The sequence below is a fragment of the Pongo abelii genome, chromosome 19, assembly GCF_028885655.2.
Source record: "Pongo abelii isolate AG06213 chromosome 19, NHGRI_mPonAbe1-v2.0_pri, whole genome shotgun sequence".
Taxonomy (NCBI): Eukaryota; Metazoa; Chordata; class Mammalia; order Primates; family Hominidae; genus Pongo; species Pongo abelii.
This window is the reverse complement of record NC_072004.2, coordinates 2394878-2416381: the sequence shown is the minus strand read 5'-3', so window position 1 is coordinate 2416381 and position 21504 is coordinate 2394878. Positions and strand designations below refer to the sequence as shown.

The 21504-nt window shown below is 43.8% G+C and overlaps 1 protein-coding gene and 1 pseudogene across 4 annotated transcripts in view; one reads left to right on the top strand and one right to left on the bottom strand.

Annotated features, from left to right (window-relative positions):
• The window catches only part of PAFAH1B1 (platelet activating factor acetylhydrolase 1b regulatory subunit 1), a 91801-nt gene extending 78888 nt beyond the window's left edge, over window positions 1–12913 (bottom strand). The window contains exons 1-2 of one of the 4 annotated variants that reach the window (XM_024234142.3): window positions 12068–12491; window positions 6963–7031 (exon numbers count right to left, since the gene is read on the bottom strand). The gene's annotated coding sequence lies outside the window, so the exon portion shown is untranslated. 4 annotated transcript variants of the gene reach the window in all.
• Window positions 12914–18217: 5304 nt separating this feature from the next.
• Window positions 18218–19930, top strand: LOC100433855 (eukaryotic initiation factor 4A-I-like; annotated as a pseudogene).
• Window positions 19931–21504: the final 1574 nt, after the last annotated feature.

Sequence of the window (21504 nt, the reverse complement as noted above, 5' to 3'; positions counted from 1 at the left end):
GTATATCTCTCACCTACAGCTCAAGAATAATTTCACTTCTGTACTTTTATATACATAAGCAAAGTAAAAGACTTTGCTTCCCTAGTGTCCAAGGACAGACAACAAATCATTTTTGCCATCACAAGAAAGCAGAAAGTAAAGGTCACCTCATCTTAATCATCATCAATCATCACCATCATAACAACATTTATTGAGTACTTACTATGTTCTAGGTACCATTCCTAGGCTCTTTAAATGCATTAACTCACTTGACAAGTCGGATAATAAATTTTATATACGCTAGAAGAGAAAAATAGGTACTTATTATAAGATTACGAACTCAGAGAAAAGAAAGTTTCTTCCAGGTGGAAAAAATTAGAAAAGACTGCCTGGAAATGGAAAACCTGGTAGGCAGATTTGAAGCGTAAATAAGGGGGCCGGGGCAGGGAGTCAAAGCAGCAAAAGGAACAGAAAATATCTTCCCAAAGCTGAATCACAGTAGACGTGGAAGGCAATAAGGAACAGGATGAAAAGCCAGGACATGTAAGAGAAGTCTCTGAGTGCCCATTAGGATTCAATAAACACCTATTCGGTACCATATTTTGCCACTGTGTTCTTTGCATTTTCATTAAAGACAGTAAAAAGCTGATGATGGGTTTTTGGCAACAAAGTGACTTGAAAACTGTGGCTCAGGAACATTTCTCTGGCTGCTTTATGTAATATTCTATACAACTCCTCCTCTTATTCTCTGCTATGGCTAATAACACCTGGTTTCTCAGTTCCACTCAGTCACCCAAACCACAAATCTGAATTGTTTAAACTTGCCTCTCCCCATCACACTACTCATTCACAACCGGACCTCCTAAACCTTTCTCCACTCAACAACGTTCACTGTCACTGTCTTGCTTCAAGCACTAATCATTATTTCCTGAAAAAGTCTACATGACCTCCAAAATCCACATTCCTCATTGCCACCTGCAGAATCTCTCTAAAATACACAGCATCTCATAATGCTTGTTTTTGCCTAAATTGTTTAATGACTTCCAACTTGCCTACAAGCTGTACAGAATACACAAATTCTATCAATCTGGCTCAGACGTGCCTCTCCAACCTCAAATTCTACAATCCCCTCTGCCAAACTATTACCAGCATACATAAAATAGTTTCTCATGCTTTTGTGACTATGTATGTTGCTGTTCCCTCCACCTAAAATGACCTCCCACGTTCACTCCAATTATTATTTTTTTGAGACAGAGTCTTGCTGTCACTCAGCAGTCTGGAGTGCCGTGGCCACCATCTCGGCTCACTCCAATACTCCTCCTGGGTCAAGCGATTCTCCAGCCTCAGCCTCCCGAGTAGCTGGGATTACAGGCATGCACCACCAGGCCCGGCTAATCTGTGTATTTTTAGTAGAGACAAGGGCTTCACCATGTTAGCCAGGCTGGTCTCGAACTCCTGACCTCAACTGATCCACCCACCTCGGCCTCTCAAAGTGCTGGGATTGCAGGTGTGAGCCACCATGCCTGGCCCAATTATTCATTCTTCAAGATTCAGTTCAAGTATCATCTCTTGGCTCTCTTTAGTGTGTAGATGTGATGGGCCCTGAAATAGCCTGAATGACACAGATCACATACAATGTATACCATAACAACTCAGGACAGCTTTAAAATACCAAGTACACTGATTTTCCTATGCATTTAATCATTTTATTAAGAATCTCAGCAGGGTGCGGTGGCTCACACCTTGTAACCTCAGCACTTTGGGAGGCCGAGGCGAGGGGAACACTTGATGTGAGGAGTTGGAGACCAGCCTGGCCAATGTGGTGAAACTCCATCTCTACTAAAAATACAAAAATTAGCCGGGTGTGGTGGCACACACTTGTAATCCCAGCTACTCGGGAGGCTGAGGCAGGAAAATCTCTTGAACCTGGGAGGTGGAGGTTGCAGTGAGCCAAGATCGTGCCATTGCACTCCTGGGCGACAAGAGCTAAACTCTGTCTCAAAAAAAGAAAATAAAAAGAATCTGGCCAGGCGCGATGGCTCACGCCTGTAATCCCAGCACTTTGAGAGGCCAAGGTGGGAGGACGACGGGGTCAGGAGTTCGAGACCAACCTGACCAACATGGTGAAACCCCATCTCTACTAAAAATACAAAAATTAGCCGAGCGTGGTTGCGCATGCCTGTAATCCCAGCTACTCAGAAGGCTGAGGCAGAAGCACTTGAACCTGGGAGGTGGCGACTGCAGTGAGCCGAGATCGCGCCACTGCACTCCAGTCTAGGCGACAGAGAGACACTCCGTGTCCAAAAAAAAAAAGAATCTGGAGAAAATTTCAATTACCCAATGTCAATCAAGATTTCCCCCTTCTTATGAAATTGAATAAAAACAAAAATGTGTGTGTGTATACATATATACATACTTTTTTTTTTTTTTTTCCTTGAGACAAGAGTTTTGCTCTTTTTGCCCAGGCTGGAGTACAGTGGTGCAATCTCAGCTCACTGCAACTTCTGCCTCCTGGGTTCAAGCAATTCTCCTGCCTCAGCCTCCCAAGTAGCTGGGATTACAGGCATCTGCCACCATGCCCAGCTAATTTTTTTATTTTTAGTAGAGACGGGGTTTCACCATGTTAGCCAGGCTGGTCTCGAACTCCTGACCTCAGGTGATCCACCTGCCTCGGTCTCCCCAAGTGCTGGGATTACAGGCGTGAGCCACCGCGCCCAGCTTGTATTTTGAAAAATACAAAAATTACCCAGGCATGGTGGCGCGGGCCTGTAGACCCAGCTACTCAGGAGGCTGAGGCAAGAAGACTGCTTGAGCCCAGGATTTGCAGAGTTGTAGTTAGCCACTGCACTCCAGCCTGGGCAACAGAGCCAGACCCTGTCTCAAAAAAAAAAAAATCATTCTTTTGTCAAAATGTATTCACTGCACTCTGTTCTGAGATACTACAAGTTGCTCTAGACAGAGAGGACAGCAGGAGTAGAATCACAAAGATCACAAAGTGGGGAGGGAGAAAGCACATATATATTAGAGTGTGAGCAAGGTGGGGCTTGATTAGAAATGAAACTTGAAGTGATCGAAGACCTCACAAACTGTGTTAAAGTATGTGGACTATAGGAAAGAGGGAGTCGGCACAGTACGGTGGCTGAAAGCCCCAACTGTGGAGCCTCAGTACCTGAGGTTCAACTTTCAGCTCTGCTACTTACATAGCTGTTACAAAGGGCTCGCTAAATTCTCCTAGAATGTTGTGAGTAATAAACAAATACTTGTAAAGCACTTAAAACGGTGCCTGGCATATTAATAAGTGCTATGTAAATATTTGTTAAACAAATACAAAGCGAGCCAAGGAAGGGTTCTTTTTAAGTAGGGAAGTGTGATATGATCAGACTGCATTTTCGATAGATGACTGGGGATTATGTAGCAGAAAGACGTTAACAGGACAAGACTGACTTTAGAGAGCCCACGTGAAATTAGTTGGGTAAGAGGCTATGTGAACTACGACGGTAGTAGTAATGGTAAGTATGGATAGAAGGGGACTAACTCAACAAATATCGAGGAGGTAAAAGTGGCAAGACAAGGTAATTGATTGGATATAGAGGAAGAAAGAAGAGTCAAGGTTGAATCCCACGTAAAGTATTATTTCTGATGTTTTTAAAAGTAATATTCTTCTAAGAACTTTGGATCTTAGATGTTTTCTGTGCTAGTGACATTTGATGTCTTGGGGTTGTATCATGATGCTTCCATAAAAATGCAAACTACAGGCCTGTTTAAACTCTCAAATTGATAGGCCCTCGCTGTTTTTTTTTTCTCAGTAGGTGGAGATAATTTCTCTTTAAGGACATACCATTATGCAGAACACTTATTTAGCCCAAGTCGAAGAGCCAGAAAGCTTGAATAATGATTTTATTATGTGGGTTTTTTTTTAATCTTTACGTTGAGATTTGTGATGATACAGACTATAGCATCATGGTAATACTGTAAAAATTTTTAAGTGACTGCTGAACCATTAAAGACAAATTAAAATTTGTTAATTCTGTTATTTCCAGTTTTTTCACTGTTCATTCATATATGATAAACTTTGATAACCAGAATATTTCATTACTTATTGATCCCTTTGACAAATCTTAGCTCATTTCTACATTTGTCAACTTCAAAAATATTTTTTCTTAGACTGAATGCAGTAGCTCATGCCTGTAATCCCAGCACATTGGGAGGTTAAGGTGAGCAGACGGCTTGAGGCAGTTTGCTTAGGCTAAGAGTTTGAGACTGGCCTGGGCAACATGGCGAGACCTCACCTCTTACAGAAAATAGAAAAATTAGGCCGGGCGCCATGGTGCATGCCTGTAATCCCAGCACTTTGGGGGGCCGAGGCAGGAGGATCACCTGAGGTCAGGAGTTCAAGACCTGCCTGGCCAACATGGTGATACTCCATCTCTACTAAAAACAGAAAAATTAGCCAGGTGTGATGGCAGGCACCTGTAATCTCAGCTACTCGGGAGGCTGAGGCAGGAGAATTGCTTGAATCCAGGAGGCAGAGGTTGAAGTAAGCCAAGATCGCGCCATTGCACTCCAGCCTGGGCAACAAGATTGTGAGACTCCATCTCAAAAAACAAAACACAAAAATTAGCCAGGTGTGGCTGGGCACGGTGGCTCACGCCTGTACTCCCAGCACTTTGGGAGGCCAAGGTGGGCAGATCACGACGTCAGGAGTTCGAGACCAGCCTGGCCAATAGAGACCCCATCTCTATTAAAAATACAAAAAACTTCGCTGGGCATGGTGGCATATGCCTGTAATCCCAGCTACTCAGAAGGCTGAGGCAGGAAAATCACTTGAACCCAAAAGGCGGAGGCTGCAGTGAGCCAAGATCGCACCATTGCACTCCAGCCTGGGTGACAAGAACAAGATTCAGTCTCGAAAAATAAATAAATAAATAAATAAATAAATAAATAAATAAATAAATATTCATGTATGAGTTTAGTCAACAGCTTATTTCATTTTCTCTGACAATGCTAAATGTATAGCCTTTCCTCACTCATAAAAAGTTAACCAAGGCCAGGTGTGGTAGCTCATGCCTATAATCCTAGCACTTTCAGACGCCGAAGTGGGCAGATCACCTGAGGTCAGGAGTTCGAGACCAGCCTGGCCAATATGGCGAAACCCCATCTCTACTAAAAATAAAAAATTAGCCGGGTGTGGTGGCACATGCCTGTAATTCCAGCTATTACTAGGGAGGCTGAGGCAGGAGAATCGCTTGAACCCAGGAGGCGGAGGTTGCAGTGAGCCGAGATCGCGCCACCGTACTACAGTCTGGCAACACAGCAAGACTCCGTCTCAAAAAGAAAAAGTTAACCAAAATACTAAATAATCAAAACATCTGACTCATTTATCTCCACCTTCTTTCTTTCATAGTTAGCATATTTTTTATAAAATAAAAATATGAAAAGAAATAGATAAAACACTAGTATATCATAAAACATATTCTTTTCATTTTATTATTATTTTTTTGAGATAGAGTTTCACTCTTGTTGCCCAGGCTGGAGCGCAATGGCACGATCTCAGCTCACTGCAACCTCCGCCTCCCGGGTTCAAGCGATTCTCCTGTCTCAGCCTCCCAAGTAGCTGGGATTACAGGCGCCCACCATCACACCTGGCTAATTTTTGTATTTTTAGTAGAGACAGGGTTTCACCACATTGGCCAGGCTGGTCTGGAACTCCTGATCACCTTCTGCCCGCCTTGGCCTCCCAAAGTCCTGGGATTACAGGCATGAGCCACCATGCCCAACCCATAAAACAAACTCTTCTATCTTTACCTTAGATTAAAAATGGATTGGGCTGGGTGTGGTGGCTCACACCTGTAATCCCAGCACTTTGGGAGGCCAACTCAGGTGGATCACTTGAGGCCAGGAGTTCTTTAGTAAAAATACAAAAATTAGCCGTCTGTGGTGGTATGTGCCTGTGGTCCCAGCTACTCGGGAGACCGAGGCAGAAGAATCGTCTGAACCCAGGAGGTGGAGGTTGCAGTGAGCTGAGATCAAGACACTGCACTGCACTCCAGCCTGGGTGATGGAGTGAGACTCTTACCTCAAAAAAAAAAAAAAAAAAAAAAGGTTAAAAATTGATTAATCCACACTGTAAAATTTTAATAAACATATAACTTTCTACAATGCTTTCAAAAATTAAATTTCTTAAAATGTTCAAAGATTCTTAATTTTACTTTTGTAAAATGTCTCAGAAAATTTCTTAATGGCCTCAGTTAACTGTCAATTCTTGTCAACATAAGAGCCCCAAAAGCAGATAATAAAAATGTATAGGTAATTTGTCCAGTTGAGTTAATTCACTTTTTATACTTAAGAACTCTGTCAAAGTGTAACCCTGTTCCCTCAGAGAACATAAAATCTCTGTATAGGAAATGCGGCCGCTCTTTGCTCCATCACCTTAATTCTCTCGAGATCACTGGAGTCAACTATTACAAAGATCTTTAGGATAGCACATTCCCTTTCACATAACCCTTCATTCAGTCAAATGCAACTAGTACTTATTTACTTATTAATACTACCTGTAAAGCAGTATTAGGCATTTTTTGAGAGAAGCTACTTAAATGCCAAAAGCCTTCTGCATGCAAAGCAGTCAACAATACAAGACCATATGTTAATAAATGCCAATTTAAATGATGCAGGCAATAAATGCCACCAACTTCCACCATTTAACAAAGATTAAGGAGTCCAATCGTTATAGAAAGAAGGAATGTGTGATTTTACAAAGCAGTACCCAAGAGTTCTGTGACTGCAGTATTTACCTTATTCTAGTCACTAACCTAACATTCGACAGGAAAAGAAATTCTCTGGATTTCAGTTCTCTCATCCATAAAAATACCAATCTACCTCAAAAAGTAGCTGGCAGAAGAACAAATGAAAATCAGTACCAAGCTCAATATTTAGAAAGTTCTAGAGAAACGTTTATGACAATGTTAAATGACAATAGAGAGTACCGTTCCAGAAGTATCCTTGACAAACGCAGATTAGTCCTATCTAGGTAAGTCTCAACAAGAAGCCACCATCTTTTAAAAAGAAAACAAGAAATAAAATAATAAGTGCTTATGATGCCTGCCACCAATGAATATAAAGCATTTCACAAATATCAATTAAATTCTATAACTGCCATGCCAAGGTTAAAAATTACATATGTAACAGAAGTTAAACTAAGGTTCCATTTCAATGACTAGCCAAAAAGTGCCATACCAAACCAGCAACAAAGAACAATCCAAAAAGCCTTCACTGCAGTTAACTATTACGCTTACATAATACAGCATCTTTCTTCATGAAATACAGATTTCTCAAAATGTTTGACCTTCAATGACGAGGATTCAATTTACAGCTAAGCATCTGCTGGAGAACGGTAGGTCTGTCTTTTTTTCAGAACTCGTATTGTATACCACTAGCTTTATTTTAAATAGAGCAACTTTCTAAGTAAAAAAAAAAAAAAGTAACAGTTGTATTGTAGATGACATAATAAAAACAGTGGCAAAGAATTTCCACTTCAAAACTTAACTATTTCCCTCTTTCCAAAGCACATAAAAATAAGTTACCTGTCATAATGAAATATTTTCGTTAACAGGGACTTAGAGGCAAGTAAAAAATATTTTAGGACCACAAGCAGAAATGGCCAGCTTGGTTTAAAACCAACCAAGCCTCAAGTCCCTTTGGCAAAAGAGCGCATGACTCACTGCTTTAGAACTCAATGGGAAGATACTGAAAATTGACTCTGCCCTAACATTTTGCTTTGGATTTTTAAAGACATCTTCATCTTATTTTTATTTATTTATTTATTTTTTGAGACGGAGTTTTGCTCTTGTTGCCCAGGATGGAGCGTAATGGTGCGATCTCAGCTCACTGCAACCTCCACCTTCCGGGTTCAAGCAATTCTCCTGCCTCAGTCTCCCCAGTAGCTGGAACTACAGGTGTGCGCCACCATGCCCGGCTAATTTTTTTGTATTTTTAGTAGAGACAGGGTTTCACCATGTTGGCCATGCTAGTCTTAAACTCTTGACCTCAGGTGATCCACCCGCCTCGGCCTCCCAAAGTTCTGGGATTATAAGTGTGAGCCACCGTGTCTGGCCAGACATCTTCATCTTAATGTTGACAATTTCTATAGCATCCATGGCTTATTTACAAAGGTGACAAATTAGGAATAACATGAACCACATGTAAACAAGAGGGTCTTATTTTTTGCTGGATACTTAAAATATAAGCCATAAAGTCTCACATACTCAGACAGACAGACAGACACACACACACACACACACACACACACACACACACACACACTTTGTCTCTCTGTTACTTAGTATACAACTGACAGAGAAATATTTATATTATTTTTTAAAAATAGAAAATAGGGAAGGGTGTGGTGGCTCACACCTGTAATCCCAGAACTTTGGGAGGCAGAGGCAGGCGGATCACGAGGTCAGGAGTTCCAGACCAACCTGGCCAACATGGTGAAACTCCATCTCTACTAAAAATAGAAAAATTAGCCAGGTGTAGTGGCAGGCGCCTGTAATCCCAACTACTCGAGAGGCTGAGGCAGGAGAATCGCTTGAACCCAGAAGGCAGAGGTTGCAGTGAGCTGAGATCACCCCACTGCACTCCAGCCTGGGCAACAGAGCAAGACTTCACCTCAAAAAAAAAAAAAAAAAAAAAAAAGACATGGATGTTCTAGCTAGAAAACCATAAATTATGATTCTGATTTTTCCTTCCCAGAAACATCTCAAAATCTCTTTACACTAGAGATATTTTATCTGGAAAAACAGGTAACAAAAAATTGTACTAAAAAATTCCTTCCAATCTCATTAAGAGTTGTATACAGAACTATGAATAATTTTAAAAATTAATCTCCAAATTAAGCATAAGATTCTCCAACATGTATCAAGAAACACTACATACACTTGGAACTAAAGCTCTTTTACTTAAGTCAAATTATCTTAAGCTCTTGATTAACAATCTACTGAAAAATCACCACTCAGTGTGTGGGGTTTTGTTTGTTTGTTTTTGACAGAGTCTTGCTGTGTCGCCCAGGCTGGAGTACAGTGGTGCGATCTCGGCTCACTGCAACCTCCGCCTCCCGGGTTCAATCTATTCTCCTGTCTCAGCCTCCCCAGCAGCTGGGATTACAGGCGCATGGCACAACACCTGGCTAATTTTTTTGTATTTTTAGTAGAGACGGGGTTTCACCATATTGGTCAGTCTGGTCTCGAACTCCTGACCTCAAGTGATCCACCTGCCTCGGCCTCCCAAAGTGCTGAGATTACAGGCGTGAGCCACTGCACCTGGACCTTAGTGTGCTTTGATATTCCACAAACAGTAGGAATAGGGATATGTCAGACACATAATACAGTGAATTATCATCCCCAACCTTACTCATTTCCTCACCATATTAACCCTTCTACTTTCTAATCATATTAAAAAGAACAAAAGTGTAAAAATATATCATACACTGACAAGCATTCATAAGGCTAATCAAAGTCACATTTACCACCTATATGTGAAATTCTTTTGAAGATGTCTACTCATGTGAATGCTTGATACACGGCATTAAAATGACCTACCCTATCTTATGGCAGTATCTCACAAAAAGGTCCCTTTCAAGGAGCAACACAAGAGAAAAGATCTGAAGGGGCTTTCATGCAAATTATCTTATCCTTTTTTCCCCACCTTTTATGTTCACTATTTTAAAATCTCAAATAGATTTACTGTTTTAAGTAAAAGAAAACAATTGTAGTATTCTTCTTAGATTTTTGCAGTATTCCTGTACCTATTTCTTGCCAAATATTTCTGACATTAATTTATACTTATATGACTAGAACAATAAAAAACATTAACAAGAGTGTAGATATGTGTGTGTGTATCTTTATATATTAATCTATACACACACACACATACAGGGACAAATAAAGAGACAATAAGTGTCTATTTTAAAGCAGGGACTTGCTTTTTATTCCAATCATTCAATGCCCATCATGCAAAAAAGGTGGAAAACATTAGATTTTAAGACTTACGACAGAGAAATGACTTAGTTGTAGCAACCATTCATATCAAATAACCTTACAAAACATAAGCAAGAGAAAGACGCTGTGAAAGGGCAATACAGCATTTCACAGCTTCTGCTCCCTTACTCCACCCAGTCTTCTCGGCTCAATGGCTGTTCACAGCATCCACAAATATTAGCCCATTTTTTAAAAAAAGGATGTGGGGGGAGGTACCAACGTAGGGCTTGCTCCATCAAAATCAACATATACAGAAATACTTCAAGTGAAAAATTGGGTTCCTTTCTGATTTTAAAATATATACCAGCCTTCAATTTCTTTTAGGAGATTCCCACCTTTTGAGCAATACAATGATCATTAATGAACACGAAAGAAATCACCCTAAATACAGATTACTCTTCTGCTTTATTAAAAATTGCAATTTGCAACTGCCAATTATTTTGTGAAACCGTGTCCTAAAAGACACCCATTAAAGATTAAAAGCTAGCTAATGCCTTAAAACCAAATCAGAATTTTTTAAGTAAAAGCTTTTACTATATATTCAACATCACTATGACACAGTCAACAGGAAATTTTCCTGATTATGAGACTGGACCCCGCAGCAATCAAGCCCTGCTGCAGCAAAAAAAAAAAAAAAAAAAAAGCAAACACTACTGAGAAAAAGAGAGGGATGACATTATTACTAGTATGAAAGGCCCAAGCACTGTCTCCTCCGCCCTAGCCTCGAAAAGAAATTCACACAAAATAACCCACACCCCCAACAAAAATAGAATTGCCAAAAACGGCACAAATTTTTTGTTTGGCCTCTAAAACCTTATCTCAAAGACTGTGTGCTTAAAGGAGAGATAGGAATATCAGTAACATCTCTATTTGTCCGGACTGCCACTTAAGGAAAGAGGGAGGGGGGACCTTGGCATGACATCGCCCATTGAGAACGAGATCACAAATCTGGTCCTCCTCTTCAAAGGCGTATTTTCTCAACCAAAAAACTGATATAAATTGGGCCCAAACCCCAAAAGAAAATTTCCTGCCCTCTTCCCAAGGAGTTTCTTGCTAAGTCACTGAAGAAGGTAGCATAACAGATAAAGCTATGGTACCTTGCTCTCTCCTACTAAATACTGAAAACCTCTTCCCCTCTACTGTTACGTCTAGAGGTGCAGAGTCAAAATGTGTCGACCACCTCAAAGGCATCTTCTCATGTGGGAGGCTAAAGAGGGTAAATATGCAGAGGCACTGCGTTTCCCAAAGGGGCAGGGAGATGAGATTAGATGAAGGGGAATGGCAGGGAGCCTCGAAGCTGAATGTTAACAGCATCAAAAGGCAACTCCCGATCGAGGAGCCGGTGGCAGAAAGAAAATCCTGCCAGATTCGGTGGGTGGATGCTGCGGATTGCTCGGTGGGCCGGGCTGCCTCTCCTCGGCGGGTGCTGAGGCTGGACCGCCGCACTGGGGGCCAGGAAGACGGTGGGCCACCCTCCGCTGGTCAACCCCATCCTTAAGGACCAGTCGGGGACGGAATGCCTGGAAGGCCCTATGGGTGCCCCGGCGGCGCGGGGCTGAGCCGGTCCCCGAGCCGACAACTGAGGGTGGGGTGGGGACTGCAGTGCTAGTCTCCGCGGCCGGGGAGAGTAGGGCCGAGCCCTTTCCCCAAGATCAGAGAGCTACCTGGTCCCCACGCCCTTCCAACCCAAGAATACTTTTCTTGCTAAGTCACCGAGGGAGGAGGGCGATCCCTTCTTGGGGAGGGCCGCGGGGGTGGGGGGTCGCAGCGGCGCCAGCAGCCCCCAAAGCCGGGCCCGGGAGGAGAGGAGCGAGGGCAGCGCCCTCCCCGGACAGTCCCCCTCCTCCGGGTCTCTCACTCAACGGCCGTCGCGGCCGCCATTTTGAGAGCGAGGAGAGAAGAAGAAGGAGGAGGCGGCGGCGGAGGCAGGGGGAGGGGAGAATGGGAGGGAGGGGACCGGCGCAGCCACATCGTCAGGCCGCCGGGTCCGGACTGCAGCCGCCCGGGCGCGGTGGAGGAGACAGAGGGGAGGGCGCAGACCCGCGCCGCCTTACCGGAGCGCTGCACCGCCGCCTCCGCAGGGCCTCTTCCGTCCTTCACTCCCATCCACCGGCGGGGAAGGGGGAGGGAGAGGGGAGGTAGGAAGGAGGGAGGGAGGGAAGGAGGGGGGAGGATGGCGCGCTGGGCCCGGGCCCGGGGAGGGGGAGGGGAGGGGAGCGGGCTGGCTCCTCAGCCGTTCCGGGGCTCGAGCCCAAGCTCGGCGCTCGCGGTTTCTCTCGCTCGCGCCCGAGCGCTCCCCTCCTTCTCCTTCTCGCTCCCTAGACCCCCGTGTCGCTGCTCCTCCGCTCGCTCACTCGCTCTCCCGGCCGCCGGACTCCGCCGCCGCCCCGCCGCTCCAGCTCCGTCTGTCACAGGAGCTGCCCCAACGCCCTGACGTCACCGCGCCGCCGCCGCCGCCGCCGCCGCCGCCCCAGACCCGCCAGGAAAAGGGAGGGGCGGGCGCCGGGAGCGGAGGAGGGGCTGCGGCGCATGCGCCGGGCTCGGCCGGGCCGGGGCCGCGCTGCTTTCTAGCGGGCGGGCGGCTCCGCGGTGCCCCCCGGCCGGCGGGCGAGTCTGCGCGCGAGGTGCTGCTTCTCACGCTCCGCATGCTTCTGTAACCTTGGGAGAGGCTCTTTTTTCCCAGCCCCTCGTCTGACTTGCGGCCACTTCTGAACTCTGGCTCTGCTCACCTCGCTGCCCTGCTTTTGCGCTCATGCGACCGACCGCGGCGACCCGTTGGCACCGTGTGTGGCGGGCCCCGGGAGGCGCGAGAGGCAGCGGGGCCCGGCCACCTACCGCCCCTTTCTGCCTCCGGCCTCCGAGATGATTTCCCAGTTTGGGGGGGAATGAGGGAAGGGAGTAGGTTGGCTGGCTTGGGAGGAGGAGCTGTTGAGGTTAAAAGGCAGATGGAATGCTGTCATTGTCTTGATTTGTATTATAGATTCTTAATTGGGAGGATTTGCTTTTGGATGTGATTCAGCTATTCTTCTCCTTAGTCACACACAGACATCAGAGTCTCTCCAGGTCTCGAAACGGATGCCCAAAGAAAGGCCTGGAACTGTATCCCTATAAGGGATGTCTGTGTGTGTTTGCTTAATTATGGATTGAAATATTGATGACAGAGTCGTCTTGGGGATTTGTAGTTAATTTATTCCACACAGAGACCTATGATTTTTTTTTTCGTTTCTTTTTTTTTTTTTTTTTTTTTTTTTGAGACGGAGTCTCTCTCTGTCGCCCAGGCTGGAGTGCAGTGGCGCTATCTCGGCTCACTGCAACCTCCGCCTCCCGAGTTCAAGCGATTCTCTGCATCAGCCTCCCGAGTAGCTGGGAGTACAGGCACTTGCCACCACGCCCAGCTGATTTTTGGTTTTGTTTTTTTTTTTTGAGACGGAGTCTGGCTCCGTCGCCCAGGCTGGAGTGCAGTGGTGCAATCTCCACTCACTGCAGGCTCCGCGTCCCGGTTTCACGCCATTCTCCTGCCTCAGCTTCCCGAGTAGCTGGGACCACAGGCGCCCGCCACCACGCCCGGGTAATTTTTTTGGTTATTTTTAGTAGAGACGGGGTTTCACCATGTTGGCCAGGATGGTCTCGATCCCTTTACCTCGTGATCCGCCTTCCTCTGCCTCCCAAAGTGCTGAGATTACAGGCATGAGCCACCGTGCCCGGCCGACCCTTGATTTTTAAAAAGCGAGATTTGGGGTTCTGAATAATTCAATATGGGCTATTATTTTAATAACAGGTTTAAATGAGATTATCTTATCATTAATTTGTATTGTCCAAGGAAGCTTTTTTCTTGAAACAGGCTTAAGCTTATGTGTACTGACTTTATTGCATCACTTTATGTAGGTAAATAAGTATATATACTGCATTTGAGAAGTAGCAGAGTTAAGGAAAGAGACAACTTAGTTGTAAATCCTGGACCCCGCACTTGCCAGAAGCACGACCTGGGGCAAATTACCATACCTGTCTTTGGCCTCAGTTTCTCAATAAAAGACACCTAATAACCCGGCTTTTGTGAGAATTAGAGAAGAGATGCAGTCTGTGCAAAGTATCTCAGTTTCGTGGGGACTCATAGGTAACTCATGTAAACATTACTGTTGCTTGATACCAAAACAAGTTTCCTTTGATCAAGAAAGGTTATCTCTGCCAGACACAGGTTGCTAACCCCTGTAATCCCAGCAATTTGGGAGGCCAAGGCAGGGATGGGGAGGTTGGGAGGGGGGCCGTGGATCACCTGAGCCAAGGAGTTGGAGACCAGCAGGTGCAACATAGTGAAACCTCATCTCTACAAAAAAAATTTAAAAATTAGCTAAGTGTGGTGGCACATGCCTGTAGTCCCAGCTACTGGGGAGGATGAGATGGGAGGATTACTCAAGCCCTAGAGATCCAGACCGGCCAGGGCAACAAAGCAAGATCTCATCTCTAAAAACAAAAAGGAAAAAAACAGCCGGGCGCGGGGGCTCACGCCTGCAATCCCAACACTTTGGGAGGCCCAGACAGGTGGAACACTTGAGGTCAGGATTTCGAGACCGGCCTGGTCAACATGGTGAAATGCCATCGCTACTAAAAATACAAAAATTAGCCGGGCATGGTGGTGTGTGCCTGTAATCCCAGCTACTTTCGGGACTGAGGCATGAGAATCGCTTGAAGCCAGGAGGCGGAGGTTGCAGTGAGGCAGGATCATGCCACTGCACTCCAGCCTAGGTAACAACGCCAGAGTCTGTCTCAAAACAAAAACAAAAACAAAAACTTTTAATTAGCTGGGCGTGGTGGCACATGCCTGGAGTCCTAGCTACTCAGGAGGCAGAGGCAGGCGGATCGCTTGAGCCCAGGAGGTCCAGGCTGCGGTGCATAATGGTCATGCTACTGCACTGTATCCTGGGCAGATTGGACCCCCATGTCTAAAAATAGGCTGGGATCAGTCGTTCAAGCCTGTAATCCCAGCACTTTGGGGTGCCAAGGTGGGAGAATCGCTTGAGCCCAGGAGTTCCAGACCAGCCTGGGCAACACAGGGAAATCCCGTCTCTATGGAAAAATAGAGAAATTAGGCAGATGTGGTGGTTTGGGCCTGTGGTTCCACCCATTGGGAGGCTGAGACAGGAGGATCATTTGAGCCCGGGAGGTGGAGGTTGCAGTGAACCGAGATCACACCACTGCACTCTAGCCTGGGTGACAGAGCAAGACCCTGTCTCAAAATAAAGTTAAATTAAATAAGTAAAATGAGTAAAAAAAGAAAGATTGTCTCTATCCCCGTAAGTGTTCAAAGGGAACATGAGCCAATTCCATGAAGGCCTTGGGTTTTTGCCTCATGAAGATTTGCCAGAGATGAATCAAATTGTCTTAGAAAGTCTTGTCCAGTTTTACATTTCTGGGATTTTCAGATAAGGACAATAAAATGAGGCATAGAGCTTTGGTCTGTGCTATTGCTTGGGTTCAATAACAGTCAATAAACATACAATAAATTAGCATCCCTTTGTTCTAAGAATCCACCCTTCATTCATTTTTACCTTTTAAAATATTTATTATGGTCTAATATCATGCTACTTAATATTTAATTAGCTGAGTAAATCAGTTCTTTATTTTTTAAACAAATGCTCTAAAAGTAAATAAAATTGCCCAGAAAGAAATCAGAAACACTTTTATAAACACTGACTTCATACAAATAGGTAGCACTAATTCCTATAAACCTTGAGCTCACAGACTCATATTTAGAAAAATTTAAAATCTATATGATGTAATTATGCACTAAATTTATATCAAATTTTATTTCTATAGCGGTCCTTCAAAAAACAATAAACTCCCTTTGGGGTAAGGTATAAAACTTTCTCCCTGGATTATGATTTTTCTGAACAGAAAACTGTTACGTGCTTACCTTGATGTGAAGTGATGTGTTACGGTTCTATGCATTTTCCCTTCAGTTAGTTGCTAGGATGATAGATCTATCTTTTTTTTTTTTTTTTTTGAGATGGAGTCTCACTCTGTCGCCCAGGCTGGAGTGCAATGGCGTGATCTCGGCTCACTGCAACCTCTGCCTTCCGAGATTCAAGTGATTCTCCTGTCTCGGCCTCCATAGTAGCTGGGATTACAGGCATGTGCCATCACGCCTGGCTAATTTTTTTTTGTATTTGAGTAGAGACGGGGTTTCACCATGTTGCCCAGGCTGGTCTCGAACTCCTGAGCTCAAGCAATCCACCTACCTCGGCCTCCCAAAGTGCTAGGATTACAGGCGTGAGCCACCACGCCCGGCCCGATAGATCTATCTTAATAAACACTTGTCTATTGAAAATGTAGAATTAGGACATCTGTGCTATCAATCAGAATTTGTAAGGACTTATACAGAACTTACTATATCCATCCAGGAAACATTTAATAATGGACATTTTAGATGATGTTTCTTGAAAAAACAATAAGTATAAACATCCATTTTACTTACCACAATCCAAGAATCTCCCTGTTCATTTTAATTGCAGATTTTATTTTTCCAGTAGACATTTTCAAAATGGAAACATAAACATTTATTTATTTATTTATTTATTGAGACAGAGTCTCACTGTGTCACCCAGCCTGGAGTGCAATGGCGCAATCTCAGCTCACTGCAACCTCTGCCTCCCGGGTTGAAGCGATTTTCCTGCCTCAGCCTCCTGAGAAGCTGAGATTACAGGTGCCCGCCACCATGCCCAGCTAAGTTTTATATTTTTAGTAGAGATGGGGTTTCACCATGTTGGCCAGGCTGGTCTCGAACTCCTGACCTCAGGTGATCTGCCCACCTCAGCCTCCCAAAGTGCTGGGATTACAGGCGTGAGCCACCACGTCCAGCCTGGAAACATTTATTTCAATTGCTGCAGTAAAATTAGTGTCAGTTTAAACAATTCTGCAAATAAGCTGACTGGAAGAAACACTCCAAAAATACTTCTATTGGGAAAAGGACAAAAAGTCTTCTAAAGGTATCTCCAGAGCAAAAGTCTGTTTCTGATAAGGGCAAATGTTAAAGTGTTGTTTTGAGAAATAAACTGTCCTGTAATTTATAGGCAAATGTACATTGTTATGTGTGCTAATTTGATAGAAAGCAATTAGCAAGTTGTGAGAAGGAAGCTTTTGGGCATCCAAGTTATGTGAATCAAAGTCCCATTTAAAGGAGAATCACGACCCACCTGTCATGCGACTCACTCTGGGAGATTTTAGCTAGTTATTGTGTGTACCTGCATTTCCCCAAGGCATGGATATGTCAGTGAGGGCAAGTCCAACTAGACCCATCTTTCCTCATCTCAGCTTCATGACATCCACCTGTGTCATGGACACTGGGAGTCCATAAAAAAAATTAAAGGCTATTAACAGAGTGAAACTCAGCCTGGACATAGAAGGAATATTTAAAAAGCAGCACTTGCTGGGCGTGGCGGCTCACGCCTGTAATCCCAGCACTTCGGGAGGCCGAGGCAGGCGGATCACCTGAGACCAGGAGTTTGAGATCAGCCTGGCCAGTGTGGCAAAACCTATCTCTACTAAAAATACAAAAAAAAATTACCCAGGTGTGGTAGCCCAAGCCTGTAGTTCCAGCTACTCAGGAGGCTGAGGCAGGATAATCGCTTGAACCCGGGAGGTAGAGGTTGAGGTGAGCCGAGATCGCGCCACTTCACTCCAGCCTGGGCGATAGAGCGAAACTCAGTCTCAAAAAAATAAAATTAATAAAATTAAATATATATATACACACATATATATGTGTATATATATACAGACATGATCCTGAGAAACATAGATATACGTATATATACACACATATATATGTTTCTAAGGATGTCTGCATATATATACACATATCTATGTTTCTAAGGATCATGTATGTATATATACACTCATATGTATACATATATACATATATGTATATACGCATATATATGGTACATATATGTATATGTAACATATACGTATATGCTGCATATATGTAACTATGCGCATATGCTGCATATATGTAACTGCGTATATGCTGCATATATGTAGCTATGCGTATATGCTGCATATATGTAGCTATGCGTATATGCTGCATATATGTAGCTATGCGTATATGCTGCATATATGTAACTATGCGTATATGTTGCATATATGTAACTGCGTATGTTACACATATGTAACATATACGCATACATTTATGTGTATATATTTCTAAGAATCATGTATATATACATATGTGTGTGTATATATACATATATATGTATGTATGTTTCTAAGGATCATGTCAGCGAGTCAGGATTCCCGATCTAGAGACAATGGCCCTAATGGGATGGAGCCTGGAGGCGTCATAGAGAGTAACTGGAATGAGATTGTAGACAGCTTTGATGACATGAACCTCTTGGAGTCCCTTCTCCATGGCATCTACGCCTATGATTTTGAGAAGCCCTCACCGTCCAGCAGCGAGCCGTTCTACCTTGTATGAAGGGTTATGATGTGATCACTCAAGCCCAATCTGGGACTAGAAAAACTGCCACATTTGCCATATCGATTCTGCAACAGATTGAATTAGATCTAAAGGCCACCCAGGCTTTGGTTCTAGCACCCACTCGGGAATTGGCTCAGCAGATACAGAAGGCGGGCATGGCACTCGGAGACTGCATGGGTGCCTCCTGTCATGCCTGTAGAGGGGGCACTCACGTGTGTGCTGAGGTGCAGAAACCGCAGATGGAAGCTCCCCATATAATTGGGGGTACCCCTGGCTGTGTGTTTGATATGCTTAACTGGAGACACTTGTCTCCCAAATACATCAAGATATTTGTACTGGACGAAGCTGACGAAATGTTAAGCTGTGGATTCAGGGACCAGATCTATGACATATTCCAAAAGCTCAACAACAACATCCAGTTTGCTGTCAGCTACAGTGCCTTCTGATGTGCTTGAGGTGACCAAGAAATTCATGAGGACCCCATTCAGATTCTTGTCAAGAAGGAAGAGTTGACCTGGAGGGTATCCGCCAATCCTACATCAACGTGGAATGAGAGGAGTGGAAGCAGGACATCCTGTGTGACTTGCATGAAACCCTGACCATCACCAAGGCAGGTGTCTTCGTCAACACCCGAAGGAAGGTGGACCGGCTCCCCGAGAAGTTGCATGCTTGAGATTTCACTGTCTCTGCCATGCTTGGAGATAAGGGTCAAGAGGAACAAGATGTGATCATGAAGGAGTTTTTGTTTTTTTTTTTGTTTATTTGCTTGTTTGTTTTTGAGATGGAGTTTTACTCTTGTTGCCCAGGCTGGAGTGCAATGGCGTGATCTCAGCTCACTACAACCTCCGCCTCCTAGGTTCAAGTGATTCTCCCCTCCTGAGTAGCTGGGATTACAGGCACCCACCACGATGCCTGGCTAATTTTGTACTTTTAGTAGTGATGGGGTTTCTCCATGTTGGTCAGGCTGGTCTCGAACTCCTGACCTCAGGTGATCTGCCCGCCTCGGCCTCCCAAAGTGCTGGGATTACAGGCATGAGGCACCGCGCCTGGCCAATGAGGGAGTTTTGTTCTGGCTCTAGCAGAGTTTTGATTACCGTTGACCTGCTGGCCAGAGGCATTGCTGTGCTGCAGATTTCTTTACTCATCAACTATGACCTTCCCACCAACAGAGAAAACTATATCCACAGAGTTGGTTGAAGTGGACAGTTTGGCCGTAAGGGTGTGGCTGTTAACATGGTGACAGAAGAAGACAAGAGGACTCTTTGAGATATCGAAACCGTCTACAACACCTCCATTGAGGAAATGTCCCTCAAAGTTGCTGACCTCATCTGAGGGGCTGTCCTGCCACCCAGCCCCAGCCAGGGTTCAATCTCGGGGGACTGAGGAGCAGCAGGAAGGCGGAGGGAAGGGAGCCGAGGAATGGACATCTTGTCATTTTTTCTTTGAATACGTGTCACTTTTTGAGGCAATTTGAGGCAATTATTTTGAGGCAATTATATATATATAATTTTGATTTATATATATTATATATAATATATAATTTTGATATATAATTTTGATTTATATATAATATATAATATATATAATTTTGATATATAATATACATATAATTTTGATATATGTATAATTTTTATTTATATATATAATTTTGATATATATAATTTTGATTTATATATATTATATATAATATATATAATTTTGATATATAATACACATATAATTTTGATATATAATACACATATAATTTTGATATATGTATAATTTTGATTTATATATTATATAATTTTGATTTATATATATTATATATAATACATATAATTTTGATATATATAATTTTGATTTATATAGTATATATTATATATATAATTTTGATATATAATATACATATAATTTTGATATAGATATAATTTTGATTTATATATTATATATAATATTTGAGGCAATTATATATATATAATTTTTGAAGTTTTAATATGGAGAAACGTAGTACAAAAGGATGTATCAAATTTATTTGGCATGTCACTACATAGGCCAGGCAAAGGGTAGAACAGACTTTCTTTTCTTTTTCTTTTTTTTTTTTGAGACAGAGTCTCGCTCTGTTGCCCAGGCTGGAGTGCAATGGCATGATCTCAGCTCACTGCAACCTCCACCTGCCAGGTTCAAGCAATTCTCCTGCCTCAGCCTCCCAAGTACCTGGGATTACAGGCATGTGCCACAACGCCTGGCTGATTTTGTATTTTTAGTAGAGACAGGGTTTCTCCATGTTGGTCAAGCTGGTCTCGAACTCCCGACCTCGGGTGATCCACCCACCTCAGCCTCCCAAAGTGCTGGGATTACAGGTATGAGCCACCATACCTGGCCAGGTAAAATAAAGTTTCTGTCCCTTTCTGCTAGTTTTATTTAACTAGTGGAGTAAGAGATTAATTCTCACCTAGAAGGCTTAAAGGAGGTTTTATGAAGGAGGGATTTAAAATAGGACTTTACAAGCGTAAGCCACCACATCTGGCCAAAGGTGTAACTGTTAAAGTCAGTAGCAACGGCCGGGCACAGTGGCTCATGCCTGTAATCCCAGCACTTTGGGAGGTCAAGGCGGGAGGATCATCTCAGGTCAGGAGTTGGAGACCAGCGTCGCCAACGTGGTGAAACCCTATCTCTACTAAAAATACAAAAATTAGCCAGGAGTGGTGGAGTGTGCCTGTAATCCCAGCTACTTGAGAGGCTGAGGCAGGAGAATCACTGGAACCCAGGAGGCAGAGGCTGCAGTGAGCTGAGATTGAGCCACTACACCCCAGCCTGGGTGACAGAGCAAGACTCCATCTCAAAAAAAAAAAAAAGGCCGGGCACAGCGGCTCACGCCTGATCCCAGCACTTTGGGAGGCTGAGGTGGGAGGATCATAAGGTCAGGAGTTCAAGGCCAGCCTGGCCAACATGATGAAACCCCATCTCTACTAAAGATTAAAAAAAAAAAATTAGCCAGGCATGGTGGCTTGCACCTGTAATCCCAGCTACTCGGGAGGCTGA